The 23,462-nt window shown below is 44.2% G+C and overlaps 1 protein-coding gene across 1 annotated transcript in view; it reads left to right on the top strand.

Annotated features, from left to right (window-relative positions):
- The window catches only part of LOC147437923 (AICARFT/IMPCHase bienzyme family protein), a 79,246-nt gene that overhangs the window by 31,753 nt on the left and 24,031 nt on the right, over window positions 1-23,462 (top strand). The window lies entirely within an intron of this gene.

Here is a 23,462-nt window from a genome sequence, read left to right as displayed (position 1 = left end):
GTCTATGCGAGGAACAAGCAGAGGACTCTGCTTGAAGGAAGCAAGGCTGTTTTGGGAAGCAATTGTTTGTATCCTTTTACTGATCTCTCCAGGGTGTTCAACAAACTTTTTTTTTGACATTACTTCCTCCCATTTGCTATCGTGCTTTTACAAATGTCTTGTTGAAGGTAAAATAGTAATCAGCAACATTATTGTTGAGAACTCGAATTTTGCTGTAAGCCTTAAAAAATGTCATCCGAGTTTGAAGGAGTATGCCATTTGGACAAGCCAAGGCATGATAATGGTCTTGGCATATCACTATGGACGAAACTTTAGGAACTCTCCTGGCTCTTGTTTGTTTATGTTGTTTATGGCTGAGGCTGCCTTGCATCTCTAGAGCCATGCCAAAGTTACACAGACCTTTGTATGCAGGTGTTTCTATGTTACCCCTCCCCTATATAGTGATGCACAATGGCTACTTCCCTCAAATACCCCTCGACTCATAAAAGTGTGAATATGAAGAGACAGTGGACAAGAGTAAGCACCCTCCTCGTAAGTGGCTTAGTGGTGGCCAACCTAGACAAAAATCCTTCAAAAGCCCATGACATCTAGTCACTAGAGAAGCCTTTGAAGGCTGAAGCCTGAGCACATCCACAAAGAAGCCCTCTCTCGCGAGATTTTGGCGGGAAGCCCAGGAGACGACCTCCAAAACTCTCAACAAAGTAGTGGATTCACAAGAAATAATTTTTTGGAATTTGTCAATAGGGGGTGGAACTTCTTGAACCATCCTCTAATTGGTACTTTTGATAGGTTATTTCTAACAAATAGACTTGGACACTCCAAGCCGAAGATCTGCAACAACACAGGTGAGAAAACTGCAAACAATTGAACTTGAATATATAATGTGTGTGTGTGCGCGTGAGAGAGAGAGAGAGAGAGAGAGAGAGAGAGAGAGAGAGAGAGAGAGAGAGAGAGAGAGAGAGAATGAAATGATATATTAATGTCTTCGAAAGGCCAAAATGACCTATGAGACCAATCTGTTACAAACTGGTGAATCTGATACCATGTCTGAGTACAAATACTCAATTGAGGTGCCACTAGCTGGAATTGTGTAGGGTATGTGTGATGATTGATACGATGGGTCTCCAAATACAAGAGAGAGATACAATGGGTGATGAATCCATTCTCGCCTGTACTGTCGATGTCGAGATAGTATGGCTCAAATCCTCTGTTGTAGTCTCCGTCGATGCTGTGAAGCTCCTCTCCTCAGTCGTGGGTGTCTCGATCTCCCTAGCTCCAATGCTTGGTCAATGAGAGTATCGCAAGTGTGAGTATGAGCTGAGCTTTGTAGTGGTGGCTGCTCCTCTATCTGTCCGGTGTGAATGTGTCTTTGGGATTGTCTTCTCCAGATCTCAGTAAACTATCTCTATGTTTGTGTAACTCAAGTAGATACAATCCAAGTAGAGAGAGAGAGAGAGAGAGAGAGAGAGAGAGAGAGAGAGAGAGAGAGAGAGAGAGAGATGTAGTGGCCTTAAAGAGTAGCGCCCCTTCCGGTATTTCTTTATTATTGCTTCACAAAGGTACAATGTCTAAGGGTCCTCTCTTTGCGATTTCTCCCAAGCTAATCTTCCAAGAAAAGAGGCCCTAACACTTATTTATATATGTGAAAAGCCTTGCTCTAAAAGCTCGTGCTCTCAAAAGCTTCAAACCCCAAAATCTTGCGCCCTCTGGACCCCTTCGTAAAATGCGGATGTTCGTACAATGCCACGTCATCCAAAGTTACACGGAACGGTGTCCTGCCACTCTGCTTCCATGATGGGAAAAAGAACAAAAAGATGCAAATTGAAGTCTACATGTTTAATGAGTAGTGACCGTGGCTCAATAATGAGAAAGTTCAATGGTATGTATGCCAAATATGGTGCACTTAATAGAGCAATAAGTGCATGAGGAACACCTAGTCCGGAATGTCATCTCCAGCAGTGCATTGATAGTGGGGTATGCTGGGGGACCTGTGCTCAACACTACTATGGTCGAGATATAGACCTACTATGGTGGTAGGCTATGCCTTGGTTGAAATGATGTGATAGGTATTGCTTTGGTTGATATGCCGTGCCTAGCAGTGCTTTGGTCGAGTATGTGTGAGGCAGGAACGAAGGGTTGTTGAAGGGCAAGAAGAATAGCATGGCCTGGCTTCAGGAATCTCTCTCTCTCTCTCTCTCTCTCTCTCTCTCTCTCTCTCTCTCTCTCTCTCTCTCTCGGCATGAAGGGAGCTGGATCTCTCTCTCTATCTTGGGGTCTTCAAGGCTATTCTCTCTCGACTAAGCAAGGCAAGAAGTAAGTTCGTGGTTTGGAGACTCACATGCGATATAGGGGAATTTTTTGAGAAATAGAGCTCCTCTTTTGCAATCAGAAGGCGAAGTTTTGCAGAGCTCTAGGGCAATAGTAGAGAAAGGAGTGCCACAGAGGAGGGCTTTATCATCATCAACTCCATCATCATCAAAATCATTGAATGTGGATTCTCGAAGTTTTTTTTTCTAACCGTAGTGTTAAAGCAGGTTAACCTGTTGTAAGGAGCTTAAACTCTCCACTTAACACTTAGTTCAGGTAACACGATCGATAACGGCCGGCTTTGGGTATCCTTATGTAAAGTTAAGTGATGGTGCCGTTAACAGCCCGCCTTGGCTATTGAATAAGCTGTACTCACCTTATTTATGATGGTGATTGCCGGAGCAATCAATGTCTATTGTTCTCTCTCTCTCTCTCTCTCTCTCTCTCTCTCTCTCTCTCTCTCTCTCTCTCTCTCTCTCTCTCACAGCCAGAGGCCTCTGGCCCCGCGCCTTCCCGGCTTACCTTTTGAACATATTTCCCGACAACGGGAACGGGGGTCGAAACAGTAAACCTAAAATATGCCCCCGGGGGGGGGGTTCTTAGATCTTGAGGCTTGAGGGAGAGGGTTTGGATTATATAGGAGAGGATGGGAAGGATACCCCCCTTCCCCCCCAAAAAGCATTCAAACAACATTGCCCAAATGTTTCCTTTAAAAAAAAAAAAGACCAGATTTTTCAAATTTCAAAAAATTGCCATTTTGGATCTGCATTTCGCATTCTGCTTGCCGTTCTGGGGGCCGTTCCGCCTGCCGTTCCGGTTTTGCCTGGGGACAAAATGACATTCCGTTCCCATCTCTATTCAAGGGAGCTCCACCTTGGGAAAGCGTTTCCGCAACGGGAGGGCCCCGTTCCGCCCGTTCCCTGTTACACTTACGTTATTACTCGTGTGATTTGTGGGCCACTCCGTACGATCTGCTATGTCATTAGTTTCTATGCAATTTGGGGTCTTGGCTTTATTTTTAAAGGGTTAGGGCTCCTCGCCCGGTTTTGTAGTTGTGTGGGTTAGGCTTTTAACCCTGGGCCTCTCGACGAGAATTGGGCAAGTTAGGCCATGCCACGTCAAAATTTGTGAGATACCCCTCTCTTGAAAGAATTGTAATCGCGCTTGATTATGTCTGCAATACAGACATAGGACAAAAACTAGCTCAATAGACACTAACTCTAAGTACTGATATACTAGACTACACACATCCAACACTTGCACAAAGACAATAGTCATCATTATCCCTGTCGAGATGGCAAATGAGAATCATGATCATTGTAACTTATTTAGCAATCACATCTAGACCGCCTTGATCTTTTCATGGATGTCTTGATTTGTTAAGTCTCGTTACTATCACATTGACATCACCCGTCAGGTGACTAGACAAAATGCTGCAATCATTCCATCTTTCCGACACATACTCAAACAATACACACATGAGAGAGCACATGTAACAAATTTATTTCTAGGAATTCCCATTTCAAATGTATATCTTTTCTAACAGAGCACTTGTCAACTTGTCAGTTTCTCTAAAATCTAAAAGAGAAATCAATGACTTTATTTTCATCAAGGTAACCCATGACAAAGGAGTGGAGTGGCTCCCCTCTTGTGCGCACCGCACTCGATTCAACGTGCTGATTCATCGGCAACTTTCGGAATAGTCGGTGCTAAACCAAAAGCCTCAAGGTAAAGTTCTAATATCTGATGAGAATCTGCGAAGTCCTCCATCCACTTGGCATCAAGAGCTGGATAATTCTTCAACTTGACCAAATATTTATGGATTTGCTTACCTTTCACTTTTGTTTCCATATGTGCTAGTACTTGCTTGGGGATGAGAATCTCTTGAGTCTTCTATCTCTTCCACTCCTGGTTGCTCATCTGGCTCCGTGTCCACTAGTAAGTACTTCACCTTTGAAAGGTCTTAAGAGACTCACATGGAATGCATTGTGAATCTTCCAAGTATCTAATAACTTCAGTCGGAAGGATACATCATTTATATTTTCCTGGTCTAGAAGGGCTCGTAGTATTGCATATTAAGCTTTGAAACAAGCCTCTCCTTACCCTTCCATTTTCGAAGGCATGCTTTCTCAAACCGGAGTAGCACTCAATCATTTTCCTTCAACTATAAGTCATGTCGATGCTTGTCCGCAGCCTTCTTATGCCATGCTTGAGACTTCTACAAAGCCTCGCTTACCTTGGCAAAAGCAGTGTCTAGATCGTGTGTATATTGATCTGCTTCAAAAATCTTGTCCTTGGTGCTCAAAATTGGTGGAACCTTTCTTACACTCTTGACGATCTCAAATGGCACCTTCCCTGTAGACGTGTGAACTGTGTTATCTCCCATTGAGTTTTATGATCAGAGATATAAGACTTCAACAAGTCCAAAACCACCGAGTTGGCTATCTCCGATTGCCCATCTGTCTGTGGATGAAATGAGAACGAGTAAAGGCGTGTGCCTATATTCTCCCATATTGCTTTCCAAAGCAAGCTCGTAAATCTTGGGTCTCTATCTGAGACTATAGATGCAGGTATGCCATGTAATCGAAAAATCTGAGAGAAAAACGGTTTGGCCAAGTGATCAGCTTTCACTGTCATTCTTTACTGGAATGAAGTGAGCGTCCTTACTAAATTTTTCAATGACTCTCCAAATTCCGTCGTACCCACTTTGAGTCGTAGGAAGATCGAAGATAAAGTCCATGGTTGTACTCTTTAAGGTCGGTTGGGAATGGGTAAAGGCTGGAAGAGTCTCGGTGCTTCATGTCTGCTGAACTTGACCTCCTGAAACAAGTGCGTACAAACTGATCCACATCCTATTTGAGCTGAGGCCTGTAGAAATACTTTTCTACCCCTTTCATGGTACTTTGGATGCCTCTATGCCCAACAAAAGGTGGACTATGGCACTCTGTTAACACCTTCAATCGCAAATCCTTAGTGACACACAACATAGTCTTTTCATGAGATAATCTTTCATGATAGTATAACTTGCAATTGTTTGCCCACTGTGTATCCGGTCAAAGATTTCTACAAAATTGGGATATGTAGCATGCTGATCAAACATATCTTCAAAGTTTTGATGATGTATCACCGAGATGGCCGATACCTGTGGCTTTCGAGACTACCATTTGCCACCAAATTCTTCTTTCCTGTCACGTGAACAATCTGAAAATGGAATTGCGGCAAAATGTTTGCCATTTCATTTGCTTTTCCGAAGGCTGCTTCTGGGACAAGAAGTATTTCAAACTCTGATGATCTGTAAATAGTGTGAAATTTGCTCCAAGCAAGAAATGTCTCCATTGAGTCAAAGCGTGTATCACTGCTAACAACTCCTTCTCATGGATCTGTGCAACCTTCTCTGGTCTAGAGAACATTCTAATCTCATGGGCTATGACATGGCCCTCCTACATTAAGACGCCCCCCCAGATTGCTACCCAAGCATCACAATAAACCTTGAAATGTTTTTGTAAATTTAGTAAAAGTAGAACATGACCAGTCATCAACTTTTCCTTGAGTGTCTTGAATGCTGCAATTTTTGAGGGTCGGAATTCCTTTCTGAGTGAAGGCATGCAATGGAGAAGCAATCTCTGTAAACTTTCAAATGAACCGCCTGTAGTAAGAGCATAAACCCAAAAAGCTTTGAATCGTTTACATTCTTTGATTCTGGCCAATTTCAAATGGTTTCTATCTTGGTAGGTTCATTTGTACACCTTCTGCTGAGACGATGTGTCCCAAAAAGTGTCTTTGGTAGGAAAAACTCGCTCTTTTTCTTGTTGACTACTAATCTGTGCCACCGAAGTGCTTCAAAAACCTGTAATAGATGGTGTTTATTTGCTTCACTTTTGGAGAATACGATGATGTCGTTGAAAAAGGTGCCCAGAAATGACCTGTACTTTTTAAAAATTCGGTCCATCATCATGTTGAACGTTGCAAGAGCATTTGTGAGACCAAAAGGCATCACCAAATACTCGTACAATCCGAAGGATGTCTTGAACGTGGTCTTGTATACATCTCCAAGAGCGATCCTGATTTGATGATAGCCACTTTTCAGGTCGATTGTGTCGAAACACATAGATACTTGTAGCACGTCAAGTATATCATTGATCCTAGGTATTGGAAACCTGTTCATGATGGTGATTTTAGTGAGAGCTCTATAGTTGATGCACATTCTCCATGAGCCATCTTTCTTTAACACTAAAAGCAAGGTGATGTATGGCTAGAGCTTGAGAGACGAGACTTGAGAGGGTAGAGCTTGAGCCTTGGCACTTGAAAGCTTGTGTGCATTGTGAAGGTAAGGGGTGGGGGGAGGGGCATTTTATAAGGGGAGGTTCACAAGAAAAAACACCCAAATCTGAAAATCTTCCATTCAAGGTGTTCTTTTCCTTCCGTTCTGGTATCACATGTCTGTTGGCTCGCCGTTCCGGGTCATGAGCTATTCTGGAACGCCATTCCGGTGTTCCTTGGCCATGAGATGGTGTTCCTCGGTAACATTGCAAGAAGGGCCACATTGAAGAATGAAAGAGGCAAAAATTAATATTGATGTAAAATTAAAGGGTGAGTCTATCCCACTTGTATCGCCTTCGGCCATTTCCAATTAATTAAATCAAGTCTTTTTGTTTACTTGATCTACTTGAATGAACTCCATGAAAGTAAGAAATCAATTTTGTCAGACTTAGAAAATAAACGACAAGAATTTTTGCAAGTTCAAGCGAATTGTTTCTCTAAGGGTTTGTTTGGAGAGCTACCTTTGAGAGACCTAAAGATCACACGATTGATCTGATACTTCGTAGTACGCCATTGAACCAGCCACCTTACAGAGTAAGCAAAGCCCATAATGAGGAATGTGGTGTGTGTTGTGTTGGGGAGCATATGTTAGTACCTAGTTCTACACCCACTATTGGGCACTGACGACGTTAGTGGGGATGTCGTGGTATTTAGTCAATACTATGCATGATGGAGCTGATGGTTATATTGTCTTGTGGGTGACTACCATGGGTCTATACCTTGCACTTTCCTTTAAGGGTGAATCTGGGCTTATCCTGGATTCATCTAGGTATATATATGAACCAAGTGAATGACCTTCTTGAAAAGGGTCTAATCCATAGTTACCCGAAATGCGAAACGGGAACGGCAACGGGATCCCCGCGGAACGGGGGAACGGCTAGGGGTCCAGAACGGGAACGTCGCGGAACGGGAGGTATAAAAAACACCCAAATAGTGCAATTTTTAGCTCCTTGTGTTTAAATACAAGGAGTATTAGAGTGCTTTGACTCTAATACTCACAAAAAACTCGTTTTGAAGACCATTCAACCTTGCTATGACTAGATGAAGAGAGAGAGAGAGAGAGAGAGAGAGAGAGAGGGAGAGATTTGAGAGAGTGGGAGGGAGAGGAAGAGAGCTTGAAGGCTTGAAGCCTTGAGCCTTGAGAGAGTGAGTCTTGAGAGGGAGAGATCTTGAGAGTGAGAGGGAGAGAGCTTGAGCCTTGAGGATTAGCTTGTGAAGAGAAAGGGGAAGGGGGGTGCATTTTATGAGTCCTTGCGGCCTTGCACACTTTCAAAAGAAGCCCAAACATTTACTTCAATTTTTTCAATTTTTGCCAAATTTGTTTGTAGCCATTGGCCGTTCCAAGGGCATTCCGGAACGGTCCGGGGTCGTTTCGGAACGTTCCGGAACGGCCGTTCCGGTTTGCATTGGCCACCCGGAATGTCAGACATTCCGGGACGTTCCGGAACGTTCGGGAAGGGAACTGCCCCCCGGAACGCCGGAATGGGGGCTAGGGGGCGTTCCCCGGTAACTATGGTCTAATCCAGTCTTTCAATCTTTCAAGTCTGACTCTACAAGGCTAAAAGCTCTCTCCCTCTCCCCCCCTCTCTCGAGCTCTCTCCCTCTCTAGACTTTAAAGCTCTCTCTCTCCCCTTCTCAAGCTCTCAAGTCTACATGACACACGTTTGCCATAGTAAGGTGGAATGGTCTTCAAATCAAGTATTTTGTGAGTATTAGAGTCAAAGGACCGTGATACTACTACTATTCAATCACACAGAGCTAAAAATTGCATTCTTTAAGTGCTTTTATGTCTCCCATTCCACTCTGTTCCTGTTATGGACCTCCCTGCCGTTCCCTCGTTCCGGGGGGAGCCCGTCGTTGTTCTCATTCTATGTTCCGGGTAACTCTGCTTTCTTGCCTAGTAGTCAACCACGACATAGTTCTTGTGGTGTACCAAGGGATCCCCAAAAGGACGTCAAAGCCCTCTAGAGGCATGATGTAGAAGTCCTTGTGCCTTAGATACCCTTCACATAGTTCTTGTGGTGTACCAAGGGATCCCCAAAAGGACGTCAAAGCCCTCTAGAGGCATGATGTAGAAGTCCTTGTGCCTTAGATACCCCTGACAATGCAACCAAAGTTTTCCTATGACAGATGTAATGGCAACCACGACATAGTTCTTTTGGTGTACCAAGGGATCCCCAAAAGGACGTCAAAGCCCTCTAGAGGCATGATGTAGAAGTCCTTGTGCCTTAGATACCCCTGACAATGCAACCAAAGTTTGCCTATGACAGATGTAATGGCAACATCTCTCCCTGGTGCCGCTGAAATTGCCTTGATCAGTGGCCCCATTTCTTCAGGAGTTATTCAAAGTCGAGTCGCCAATTCCGGTGAGATGAAGTTGTCCTTGGCTCCTCCCATCAAAGAAGATAAGGACTTCTTGATCGCGTACTTTGCCCTACGCTTTGCAAAGCTCCGTACTCTCATCTATCTACTCTGGGCTCGCCCCCACAAAATTTAGAACCAATCCTGTCTTTGTCTTCCCTTTCTTTGCACGGTTATCTACCGCTTTGGAATTCTCTGGTTTGTCCTTATCCTGCTCCTTTGGTGCTTTGTTAGGTCATTTTGCTAGAATGTGCCCTTGCTCCCCACGACCTTAGCACTTATCCTCTTTATAGTACTTTGCACGCTGCTCTACTGATAACTTTGGGCCAGTGGGTTTCTTCTTTTGTTGCTTCGCATTCTTTTTGTTACCATTAGAAGAATCTTGTCCTGTTTGCAGTGGACATTGGCTTGTCCGAGTGCTCTCCCGCCCTCCTCGAAATCCTTGGCCTTCTTGCCCTTTTTCTCAAGATGGTCATCCACGGAGTAAAGGTCTTCTCTTCTTCCCATACATTGGCTTGTCAGTGTCAGAATTCTCAGATGATGAGGTATCCTCGTTGGAACTGTCAGAATTCTTGCAGTGCTTTCTAGACTTTATGTGGGATTTGCTTTTCTTGCTTCTCTAAGTCTTTCTCCGCTTCCAATGCTTTTTGTTCTCCTCATTGGAGTCCAAGGAAGAGGAACTCTCTTAACTGCCAGACGACAAAGACGATAAACCGGGATCATCCTCAAAGCGAACACGCTTCTTGGATTTTCTTGCTTCCTTGAGAGTAGGTTTTCAATCCGAATAGCCGGGGTAATTTGCTAAATGGCTCTTCTTCCGAGAACTCTTCGTAGGCTTCATCAATGTGCTTACCTTGTGCTCAAGGGTGTTGTTAAACTCTTCTTGCAAGTACACGTTCTGCTTTTCTACCCCAGGATGTGCTTTCTTCTTCATGGCAAATTTCAAAGTTGAAAGGGTAACATCATGCCACCGTGAATGGACTTTGTCAAGTGGGTGATTCTTTAGGTACTTTGTGTACTTCGGGTCCTTGGAGTACTTGATCATTCTGTTGGCACAAGTGTCAACCTTGCAGCCGGTGTCAGCACTCCATCTTGTCGAGATCTCTGGGTAGGAACGGGCCACGCTCTTCCCCAAATTCCTCGGAAGGTCTGCCCCCGCGGAAGTTCCATTGGTATCTGTTGATGCCCCATTCGGATTGGGGTTGACTTCATCTTCACAAAGTCGGGTTGTCATGTTGGTGCAGCCAAAGTGTGTCGACCATAGCAGAGGGCACAAGCAGGTATATATGGTCTAGCAAGTATGTATGGTCTAGCAGGTGCAGGCATGGACAGTGAAACAATATGTAGTGCAAGTTTGGCAAGGGAGAACTTGAAGTGTATGACTGAAGTGCGTGAAGAGTGGAGTGTGTCGGTCTTTACGGATCGACAAAGGGAGTCCTGGTTGCCAAGATACAGGCCTTTGAAGTTTCAGCGGGGGTCGGTTCTATTGTTGTTTGGTCGCATTTGAGAGCGTGCCATTAGGTGGTTTTTAGAGCTCGCCGGGGTTTGAGAGGTGAGGGACAACATATGGAACCATCTCAAAGTGACGGCTCGTCAAACGGAGTCACGGACCAAGATATTGCAAGTTGAAGTTTGTACCAGTTGACGGCGATGCGGTGCCAGTAATTTTTTCCCCAGTTTTGGTCAGTTCGGTTGGAGGGCCCGGCAAGGTCTACACGGCTTGAAGTCGAGATGGTGGGGTTTTGCTTGGTTTTGGTAGCTTGGGAATCAAAGCTCGGTGCAGCAAATGGCAAGGAGCTGAAGTTGGAGAAAAAAAAGTTTTTTTTGAAATGTTTTTGGAGGTTTTTTGGGGGTTTTGAAACCGGCCCATAGGGCGGTAGACTTTAGCTTTCACCCGAATCTTTACTTCATAAACTTTATGGCACAAAGGAACTTCTCGAATAAGCCTGACTGGAATTCAACACTTCAAAACAAAATACGGCATGGTAGCTAGAGCGCCCCCCAACCAGACAACGACACCCTGTAGGCCCCAAAGATTGACGCCCCTTTCGATATTTCTTTATTCTTCTTAAACTTGAGATAAAACGTGCAAGTTCCTACGAGCTGTCTTGCTTTAACCGGGCTGAAAAATGCCTACTCTAGCCCGATTTCGGTAGGATAACCGCAGTAGGAGGCTCCACAGACAAAATCCCCATGCCAAAGGTGACTTTCTTGGCGCATACGGACACTTTCCCAAACCTGGCAAGAATCTGCGGCACGCTGAATTCTCTGTTTTCTGCCCTGAAAATGCACCAGATCACTTGTATAGGGATCCCATCACTTCCTTGAAGCTCATGGGGGTATTAGGGATCAATTAGGGTCAAAACCCTAAGCCTAAGAAAATACACAGCAGGCTGTATTTTACTGTTTTGGCCTTCGTTTCGCGCGCTGGCCACATCCGTAGCAAGCCCTCGTACTCTTGCACATGTAGCGCTACTTGCCCTTTAAATCGGACGAGATTTCTCGCAAGAAATCAGAAATCTCGCCAAATTCACCTGTACCTGCGAGGGATTAGCAATTAGCTAATCCAGTACTTGGACAAGAGGCTCTTGCCTCGGCATACGCGCATGAACCCACACAACTGTACGTACAGATGGAAATCCCTTGAGCGGGTACGATTCTGTATTTAAAGGGGGAGAGGTGTGCGAGAGCGCTACATAAGACAAGGGAGAAGGCAAGCTTTCCATTAAAGCTATAACAACTTGCACCCACTACTCACACACTCTTGAGTTCACTTAATGAAGCAAAACAGCCTCCTCTCTCGTTTCGGGCGCCCCCTCTTCATGTTGGATTGGGAAAATGCATTTGGAGCCCCCATGTGTCCAGTTTGCCTCTTGAGTTAATTCCTAGTACCCACCGACATAAAAAGTGTAGCGAGGGGCCTAAATGACTTCGAACTGAGCCTAGACACCCTTTTACTACTCAAATTCCAGTGCCGAGTGGCCCGACCATTCGTGGCGACCTGCCCTTCCCGACTACGGGTGATACTCTCGGCCGTCGATCGTTTCACATTGGCCACACAATGTCCGACCGTTTGTGACTTCAAAAAGAGGGTCCCAAATATTAAATAAAAATTAAGGGAAAGAAACCAACAACTAAGGTTAGTGGTTTCCACAGCCTTTTGACATACCCCCCCTCTTGAAATCGCAAACGTCCTCGATTGCATGCCAAATATACATGCCATAGATAATTTAGTGTGATTAACACCCTTTTATCATCACATGTATCCGTAGGAAAGGTCATGAAACATAGATACAAATGACTTAATGAGACCTTCATACTTTTGTGTTTCATCTTTGAAGTGAGCATAGTACCTTTAGCATTTGTAGAGCAGTGTCCACTTCTGTTGCACTGAATCCGTATGTGCATTTGATGTGCTAGCTCCATCATTACCCCTCCTTTGAGCACGTTGAGTTGGGGCATACGTAGGTTGTAACCTAAAGACCTCAAGGTAAAGCTCCAATACATTTGGTGACTCCAAAAGTTATGGTGATTAGGTACTTTTACGGTTTGAAAAGGCAAGGTTAAAGAAAAATGAAGGGCAAGGAAAGGTTGTTTCGGAAGCTCAACATGCATTACTATGGGCCTTTTCAAGTACTTGATAAGATCAACGATCTTGCATATAGGCTAAAATTGCATGACACTCGGAAGATTCATAATGCGTTTCACGTGAGTCTTCTAAGACCCTTTGTGGGTGATGTGCCAGAAGATATGCCAGTACTTGATGAGATCTTGGTACCTGAACATATTTTGACACATAAGGAAAGAAAAGTTAAGGGACAGGTTGCAAGACGCTATTTTGTGAAGTTCAAGAACTATCCACCTATGGATGCAAAGTGGATGGAAGAGTGTGGTGAAAACAACAATTCACAATGGTGACGATCAACAGCCCTTTTCTGCTTTGCTCGAGTCTTCTCCAAGGCAAGCTTGATCTTCTTATACATTTCATCCATATTCTCAACATAACGATCTGCTTCAAAAATTTTGTCCTTTGTGTGCAAAATGGGAAGAACCTTTTTGCCACCCTCAACAATCTTAAAAGGTGCCTTGCCTGTTGACGAATGCACTGTATTGTTGTACGCATACTCGAGCATATGTAGATACTGCTCCCACGTGCCCTTATTATCTGATACATAACATTTCAGCAGATCTAAGATAGTAGAATTAGCCTCTTCTGACTGCCCATCAGTTTGTGGATGAAATGAGGATGAAAACTTGAGCGTGGTGCCCATAGTTTCAAACAAGCCTCTCTAAAACAGTCTCATCATACGAGGATCACAATCAATGACAATAGACTGTGGCATACCACGGTACTTGAACACATTGTACATAAACAACCGTGCCATCTAGTCATATGTTATCTTCTTCCTGACAAGAATAAAATGGGCCTGCTTGTTGAACCTGCAAATAATGGTCCATATACCATCATTCCTTGTCGGTGTTCTTGGAAGATCAAAAGATAAAATTTATAGCAATGCTTTCCCATGGCTTATCTGGAATAGGCAGTGGTTGTAATAATCGTGGTGCCTTTTGCCTATCAAACTTGACCTTTGGGCAAATCACGTATGCTTGCACAAAGGCATCTAGGCCAATAATAGAATGTCTCGACCACTTTCACTGTCGCATCTATACCACCATGCCCTGCATACGGTGGGACATGGATTTCTACCATAACCTTATGTCGCAATGGCCTAGTGACACATAATCTGCCATGCATCATCATAAAACAATCCTTGAGGTGGTAGTGCTCATGGTGTTGCCCATCTTGTTCAAAGATCCTTGCAAAATCTTCATCAATAGCATACTGTTCCTTCATGTCATCAAGCTCATGATAATAAGGAATTGACACATCTGAAATTTGTGGCTTTCTTGATAATGTGTTAGCCACAACATTCTGCTTGCCTTCCACATGCAAAATCTGAAAGTGGAACATAATAGAGAGAATGTTTGCTCATCACTTTTGCTTTTGAAATAACTTTGACTTCTTCAAGAAGTATCGCAAGGTCTTATGATTTGTCTTGACAACAAATTCAGCACCTAACAGGTAGTGCTTCCAACCAAAAAGCGCATGAATTACAACCAGTAGCTCTTTCTCATAGATTTGCACAGTCTTTTCTAGCCCTTCCAAGATTCAACTCTCATAAAGATACTACCTGACCATCTTGCATTAACACTGTCCCAATGCTATTGCCACACGCATCACATTGGACCACAAATGACTTCCTGAGGTCTGGTACGACAATTATTGGATCCGAAGTCATCTTTTCCTTTAAGAGATTAAAAGCTGACATCTCTTTTTTGTGTCCTTTTGAACGTGACCTCTTTCTTTTGTAAAGCATAAAGGGGTGAAGAAACTTGGCAAAGTTCTTGATAGACCTTCTGTAGTAAGAGCATAAGCCCAAGAAGCTACAGACATCGTGCAAAGTCTTCAAATCTGGCCATGTCCTATTTGCTTCAACCTTGGCAAGATCCATTCAGACACCATCCTTTGACACTATGTGGCCAAGAAAGTGAATCTCTTCCAAGAATAACTCACTTTTCTTAGGATTAACAAGCAACCTGTGACTGCGCAACTCTTCGAAGACAATGGTCAAGTGACGCCTATGCTCCTCAGACTATCATGTCGTCAAAGAATGTGCGACAAACTTTTGATGTGGGCGGAAAATCCGATCCATCATCCTATTGAACGTAGCAGGAGCATTTGTAAGACCGAACGCCATCACTAAGAACTCATACATACCAAATATCGTCCTAAACGCAGTCTTGTGCACATCCTCTGGCCTGATACAAATCTGTCGGTACCCACTCTTAAGGTCTATCCTGCTGAAAATTGCAGCGTCCCCTAGTTTGTCAAGAATATCATCAATGCTTGGAATAAGAAACCTGTCTTGATGGTACTCTTATTCAGCGCACCGGTAATCAATACACATGCGCCAAGAGCCATCCTTCTTCTGCACTAGAAGCACTGGGGAGCAAAAGGGCGAAGGACTAGGTTGAATCGGCCCTTTCTCTAGCAAGTCCTCTACTTGGCCCATGATCTTTTTTTGTTGAGCTGCACTAACCCTGTAGGGAGGCCTATTTGGTGGGCTACAACTTGACACCAAATCTATCACATGATCCTCGAGCCTCTCCGGCGGCAATTGAGACGGTAATGAATTAGAAAAACAGACACTAAACTCTTGCAAAAATGGTGACTTTTCTTTATCTAACACATAAATTTGGCTGACAATTATTTGAAACATCACGTGCAAAAATCAAGTAGGCAAAAAGATAATCTTAATTATAGAATTGATAGCCTATGTAGATACAATAGGGACAGACTCCCCTTTAAGCTTCACATCAAGGATGATTTTTGCCCCTATGCTGAAGGGTGATCTTTTTGTTGAAGACATCCAGCAGTCCATGAATACGGAACATCCACGGGATTCCCAACAGCGCATCGCACCCTTCCAGTGGCAAGATGTAAAATTCTTCTGTGTCCACATGACTGAATATGCAGACGCAACTTTCCAATGATAGGCGTAACACACTTTGAGTGGCCACAACATGTCAACCCTGCCTCTGTTGTGTACCCCATCTCTTCAGCTTTGATGCCTAGCTTGATGGCCAACTCTAGGGAGATAAAATTTGCTTTAGCACCTGGATCAAAGAAGATAAGTGTTGTCTGGTCTCTGACTTTACCCCACGTTGTGCACAATTCATTGGCATGTGAACTTGGCCTATTACCCACCATATCTGGCACTAGACCTGCTGTGGATTTAGGGTTCTTGCCTTTCATGTCCTCTTTATCATTCGAATCAGCTGGCCTTCTTCTTTGTGGACAATCTGTAGCAGAGTGACCAGGCTGCTCGCATATAAAATATTTGTTCGCAGCAATTAGAACTTTCTTTTCCTCGAACGTCTTGCACACAAAAGGCTTCCTTTTCTGTTTCTTAGCTTGTGCTCCAGATGTTTCGGTTGAGTCTTTGCCTTATTTGCCTTTTCTGACCCTTGGGACGCTTCAGGAATCACTTTCACAATGTGCTTCTTTACTAAATTTTTCTTTTGCTGACCCCCTTTCGCGTTGCCTTGAAACCCACTGTCCTCTCCCTTCAACAAGGCAAGACCAATGTTGGCAACTTCCATAAGCTGAGTGAGGGTAGGTACTCTTTTCTTTGTAGAGTACGAAGCCCTTTAGGCAACCCACAACAATACTTCTCAATCTGCTCTGTTAGTGGCACAAACCTGTAGGAGGTTATCGAGAGCAACGCTTTACAGAACCTCCGATAGTACTCCTGTAGGCTCTTGCAAGTAGCCGCAGTGAGTGGGTGCCAATCCGTCCTGACATCGGCTTCAAATTCATTTGATAGCCACGCAAAGGCAAGCATTTGCTTGAAGTATACCCATGTGGCGAGTGCCGGTCCTTGCATCATCAGTGTCGTCCACCATGTAAGCGCATTGCCTTTTAGGAAAGTGGCAGCTTTCCTCACCTTAGAGGCCTCAATAAAATTCCCTCTTGCATAAGTTGTATCAAACTGCTGGAGGAAAGTAAGAGCCTTTGCCTCATCCTCGAAGCTGCTAAAAGTATCAAACTTCATAGCTGCACCACCTTCTTTGTATGCTTTTGGCTTTTCCAGTGCTCCCAAATTGTCATAGGGAATCGTCTGCAACATGGGTGTTATAATAGGGATCATCTGCGCCCCTTGGCCATTGACACATTTTGCGTCACTGGTGCCATATGTTGCTAACGTTCGGAAAAACCAGCCATGCCAAAATTGCCGTGTGGCACCCCAAACAATGCTTTTCATGTGAGTCTGTTGAAAAATTTCAAGGGTGAGGTGCCAGTCGACAGGGAGACTGAGGAGCAACCTGAAGGGGAAGAGAGCGAGGAGATACTCGTTCTGGAACAGATACTGGCTCACCAAGAAAGGAAAGAGAAAGGTTAGCGAACTGCAGTTCTTAGGCAAGAACTATCCGGCATTGAATGCGAAGTGGATGGAGGAGGAGGACCTAGTAGATACCCCTCAGATTTGAAACTTTACCTTGCACTTGTGGTCTAGCTTTGGCTATTGAGTTCACGGAGATCAGCAGGTTGAATCTGGTGCAAGCGGGATTGCACAAGAGAGGAGTTACTTTGCTCCTTTGTCACATATTATCTAGAAAGAATAAAGTCACTGATTTTCCTTTGGATTTCAGGGATATTGATGGGTTGACAGTATTTTGTTGGATAACTTTATGAAAGAAGTACTTCGACATTGGAATTCCCGGAACTAATTCTGATGGAACATGTGGTTGTGTTTGAGTGCAGGACTGAAAGACGAAATGACTGCAGCATTTCGGTCTTGAAAATCTCTATAGACATGATCGCAATAAGGATTAGTTAATCCCACATCAGTGAGGTCCGTGATGGATCTAGATGCGATTACTAAATACATTGTTGACAGTCATGGTCTGAGATTGATTGATTTGATTTGTCATGTGAAGTGATCTGACTGTCGTTCTTGTACAAGTGCTAGATGTGTCGTGTCTAGTGGGTCGATACTTAAGAGTCAGTGTCTACTGAATTGGTTTATGGCCTTTGTCCGTTTTGCAGGCGTAATTGAGGGTGATTACAATTATTTCAAGAGGGGGGTATGTCACAAACTGATGATGTGGCATGACCACCGGCGGGCAGACCGATGACGTGGCAGCTTGTACGAACAGCAGGCCACGTGGCAGCAATACGGAATCCCGCAAAACACACTGGCAAGCTGGCGTGGTGGATTGTACGGATTTCCATGTTTCACTCTGGCTACTGACGTTTCAGGGCTGTACGGAATCCGTATTTTGCATTGGCTGCTTTTTGGCAATTTTTGGAGTCAGTTGCTTTGGGATCCCTTGCTTTTGAGTTTAACTGCTTTTGGCATCCCTTTGTAAGAATAAAAAAGGCTCAAGGGCCTCACTTCTAAGAGCATTTAGACGCAGAATCTGAGAGCACAGGTCCCTTGGGAGTTGTACTTTGCAATGATTTATGAAAAATAAATACCGAAAGGGGCGCCAAACTTTGGGGCCAATACCTCTAGGCACAGAACTATGCCAGGCCGTGTCGACTCTCTTTCTCTCTCTCTCTCTCTCTCTCTCTCTCTATTAAAGTTCAGTGATTATGAAGTTTCTGTTCGTGTGTTGCTATTGATTTATCGTTTGGAGTGTCCAAGCTTGTGACATCCTGCCTGGCTCAGCGTAGGGATCATTAGGACCTCCGTGTCCTTAGCACCCAAGTACCTTCAGTACCCAGCAATACCCGTAGTAACAAGCACCCAGTACCCGCAATACCCAGCACTTAGCCTCTCAAGTACCAAGTATCCTTAGCAGTACCACCACGGTACCCTTCAGTTTCTGAGCATTAGCATCTCAACAGTTATCATTATTGTATCAGCATTTTGTGCAAGTAATAAAGCAAGTACTTGCTTTGGCAACAGAGCAAGGGGTCCTTGAGGGTGGTTGATATGCGGTGTTGTCTCTCCTCTCTCTGTGAAACCGGCTCGTAGGGCGGTAGGCTTTGGCTTTCACCCGAAATTCTGTACTTTACTTTAGACACACAGAGAAAGAGAGTACTTTGCAAAGGGAACCTGTGACGAGAATTAACACTTAAGTACACACACGGCTCGGAAGCTAGAATGCTCCGAGCAGATGCCCACAACCTGTAGGCCCCAGAATTGGCGCCCCTTTCATTATTTCTTTATACTTTGAGAGGGTAGATTACAAAGTAGAGTCGTGGGAATTCTTTACCTGTATCTAGCTAGATACCACCTATTTTGGCCAAATTTCGGCACAGCCCCAAAACTTGCGCGAAACCTATTCCCCTGCTGGAACTCACTTCCATAGGCATAAACCCTCTGATTTCTGCCCAAAAACAGTAAATTCAGCTCGCTGTATTTACTGGTTTTTGCCCCGTTTTCAGCCCTAAACAGTCCCCGAACTGTCCTCTGTTAGTGGGGCCCTGTTCCCAATGGTTCTGGCGTCCATATGGCTGAAAAACAGTCAAAATACAGCTCATAACCAGCGCTGAAATTGCACTTGTATGGTGAGGTTATCACCCTCACCGGTGCTTGCTTTTGGAGTAGCAGTTAGCTACTCCTATTCCTGCTCAAGGAGGCTCTTGCCTCAACACAAAATCATGAAACCACACAATTGTACATCAGTCAAATGAAGAGCCCTCTTGTGGGGCATCACATAACTACACGTGGGGGGGAGAGAGAGCAGTGTGTAGTGTGCAGGTCATCACTCCTAGCACCACACTGTACATAGAGTGGAAAGGAAGCACTCCATAGCTCTTAACCTGTGACAGGAAACTACAAAATGAGCCTGCCAGCTATAAATTCAGTGCTACCTCTTCATACATGAAGAAAGTGCATGAAAATGCGCCACTTTGCACGATTACAAGCATTTTCCCGTTTTGGGGTTGCCACCTAAAAATCTCCCGACTGGTTACCAAGTTGACTTCGTGGCAGAGTTGTAAAATGTTCCCCTTGTCATTCAGAAGGTAATGACGCGAACACATTTCACGACCCAAAATAGTAGTTCCCTAATTTTTGTTGGAATTAGGGTTGCAGAGAAACACACACAGCTTGGAGAAGACGAAGGAAGCTCAAGGCACACAATAGAGAGTGTGTTACTTAGTGTGCAATGGAAAGATAGAGCCCTAGAGTGATGGGCGTATATACAATGCACGGGGGAAAAAACCTCCTAAAGAGGGAAAAAATGCCCCGGCGGTCCTAATGTGTTCACACACATCACTACCACATGTATATGGTAACAAATCCCCCCTGGAGTGATGCGGTGAACGAGAGCTGGCACATGAGTAAAGGGAAGTGCCATGCCCTGAGGACAGGATCAGTCCACAAAGGGGAGTAAGCCCAAAGCTTTGCGGAAAGCTTCAAGCTTCTCACGAGACAATGCCTTTGTGAAAAGATCTGCAAGGTTGTCCTGTGTTGGCACATAAGCCAAGCTGATCTCTCCTGCTGAGAGCCTCTCCCTGACATAGTGGTAATGCACCTCAATGTGCTTTGTGCGAGCATGAAAAACTGGGTTCCTCGCAACTGCCAATGCGCTCTGACTGTCAGTGTAGATAGTGTTGGCAGTGTCCTGTCCAACACCCAAGTCAGCCATAAGGCGTCTGAGCCATACACACTCAACCGTAGCTGTGAAGACTGCCCTGTACTCAGCCTCACAACTCGAAGTGGCCACAGTAGGTTGCTTCTTGCTCAACCATGATATACATGAACTGCCAAGCATGAAACAAAAACCACTTGTGGACACTCGCGTGTCAAAACAACCAGCCCAATCTGAGTCCGAAAAAGCATGTAAGTCTGGCGGCAATGATCCCCCCTTGGGATAAAACAAGCCAAGATGTAAAGTGCCACTAAGGTAGCGAAAATCCTCTTGACAGCCTGCCAATGCTTAGACCCTGGGCTATGCATAAATCTGCTGACCTGCGAGACTGCAAACTGAATATCTGGCCTCGTGTTGCATACATAAATGAGGCAGCCAACAGCAGTTTGGTAAAGAGTGACATCAGCAGGATCGCCAGCATCATGTAGACTCAACTTCAAACCTGTTTCCATGGGAGTGGCAATAGGTTTGCAATCCTCAAGTCCAAACTTACATAGCAATGTCTCTATGTAACTTTTCTGACACAAGGCAATACCACCATCACACTGCTTAAACTGTATACCCAAGTAATGATGCAACAGCCCCAAATCTTTCATCTTGAAAGTAGCATTCAAATCAGCCTTAAATTCAGCAATATGTCTCTCATTTGGTCCAGTGATCAGCAAATCATCAACATAAAGAACCACAATGAGAATACATCATCCTCACGCTTTACATACAATGTGCTTTCTGTTGGACTGTTACGAAAGCCTCGTTTAACCAAATGAGTGTCAGCTTTCTCATACCAAGCACGAGGAGATTGCTTCAACCCATACAAAGCCTTCTTACATTTGCACACTTTGTCCTCTTGTCCTTTTATGACAAAACCGCGAGGCTGCGTTACATAAACTTCCTCAAATATGTCACCATTCAAGAAAGCAGTAACAATGTCTGATTGATGTACATCCCAACCAAAATGAGCTGCCAATGCACATAGAAAACGCACAGTAGTCATACGACAAGTGGGAGCAAAAGTCTCTTCATAATCTATGCCTTTTTGTTGTGCATAACCCTTTGCAACAAGTCGAGCCTTATGGCGATCGATCTCACCATCCGGCTTGCGTTTCAACTTGTAAACCCACTTCGTACCAATGGCCTTTTTGCCAGGAGGCAAATCACATAAAGTCCATGTGTCATTCTCTATAAGTGCATCATATTCTGATTTCATGGCAGCAATCCAATTTTCTGAATTCTGTGCTTCATCAAAAGACAGAGGCTCCTCAACATCATGTAAACTAGACACAGCCAAAGCATAACAATCTGATGCATAAGATGCATGGCGAGAGCCTGAACGAGTACGACTAGATAAAGGTGCATCCAATTTACTGTCACGCAAAGTGTGCACCAGCCATTTTGGCATACCTCTAGCCTGCTCATTTTCAGCCCTTTCCTCATCAAGTACATCATGTACATCTGCATCAGTAATAGGCTGTTCTAAAACATTTTCAGAAACCCCCATAGACTGTACATTTGCCTCATTGGAACTTACATTCGTATTTCCACCACTGAAAAGAGGCAACAAAGTGTCATAAATGTCCTGTGAGCTTACATTACTGTCTCTAGTACATGACAGCAAGGGCTGAACAGAATCTTCCACAAACACTACATCCCGTGAAACCAGAATACGTTTTGTTTGCGGATGATACAACCTGTAACCTTTGCTTTCAACACTATAACCAACAAAAATACATTTGACAGCCTTATCATCCAATTTTCTGCGCTGCACTTGTGGCACCAAAGCATATGCCAAACAACCAAAAACACGCATGTGCTCAATAGAAGGCTTTCTATCATGCCATGCTTCATATGGAGTAATAGACTGCAAAGCTTTCGTAGGACACCTGTTAAGTACATAAGTGGCACACATGATGGCCTCAAGCCAAAAAGAATGCGGCAAAGCTTGACTTTTGACCATACATCGCGCCATTTCCGTTAGTGATCTGTTTTTCCTCTCAGCAACACCATTTTGCTGAGGTGTATAAGGCACTGTACATTGGTGTTTTATACCACGACTAGCCAGAAATGCATTAAATTCATGAGACATATACTCCCCCCCTCGATCGGAACGGAGTGTGCCCATAGTATATTTTGAGACATTTTCAGCCATAGCCAAAAATTGTTTGAAGCACATAAAAACTTCGGACTTCCCTTTAAGCGGAAATACCCATGCATGCCTGGAGTAATCATCAATGAAAGTCACGAAGTACAGGTAATTGCCCAAGGACGGAGTTTGCAGGGGCCCACAAACATCACTATGCACAAGCTGCAACCTGCATGTGGCCCTAACTGAACCATCCTTTGGAAACTTAGAACGCTGCATTTTACCCAGAATACAGCCTTCACAAACATGTTTGACAGGTACTTCAAGAGGCGGCAAAGAAGCAACCATATCAGATTTCTGCAAACGCAACAAACTGGCAAAATTCAGATGACCAAAACGTGCATGCCAAAGTTTTGCATCTGAAATAGCCCTTGAATCTGCAACAGCATTTGCAAAATTTTGTCCACACTTGTCATACAAAGTGAGCTTATACAACCCACGGCACAAAAGCCCAGATGCAACAATTTCATCACCAAAACTGAGATCATGAACTGTACATCTGTCATCCACAAATTTGACTACAAGTCCAAGTCTAGCAAGTGCGGATACAGACAAGAGATTCTTCTTGATCCCAGGTACATAAAGTGCATCAACAAGTGTGAAGGAACTGCCATTAGCAGCAGTGAGCACAATCTTTCCAACTCCCTGAACTGGATAAGAGGCGTTGTTGGCACAAGTGACTGAATTCCCATGAGGGACAGACTCGAGAGAGGTAAACAATTCACGATGTGAGGTAATGTGCTTTGTAGCACCACTGTCGAAATACCACACATGTGAATCTGCAGCAACTGACAAGCATGCATCATGGACAGCAGGATTGTAAGTGCACTCTGCGCTAAAAGCCCATTCTGCATCAACATCAGCATCACAATCTCCTTTCACAGAAGACTCAACAATGGCTGCATTTGTAGTGGATCCAGCATTTGCAGTGGAACCACCCTCTTTCTTCTTAGCCTCTTTGGCCTTCAACTTAGGACATGACTTGATCAAGTGATCATTGGCTTTACAATAATGGCAACGCATCTTCTTTTTGCCCTTATCACCAGAATTGCCAGATAAAGTGCTGCAAGCAGAAGCATTAGGAACAGAATTTTTGTCACTCGCAGCAGAACCATAAGAAGTGGCTGCATTACTGTTACCACCCTTTCTTTGAGAAGCAATAAAA

Source organism: Adiantum capillus-veneris, chromosome 17 (genome assembly GCF_014529385.1).
Source record: "Adiantum capillus-veneris isolate H3 chromosome 17, ASM1452938v2, whole genome shotgun sequence".
NCBI lineage: Eukaryota > Viridiplantae > Streptophyta > Polypodiopsida > Polypodiales > Pteridaceae > Adiantum > Adiantum capillus-veneris.
The sequence above is the reverse complement of the archived record's forward strand: the minus strand, read 5'-3'. Positions and strand labels throughout refer to the sequence as shown.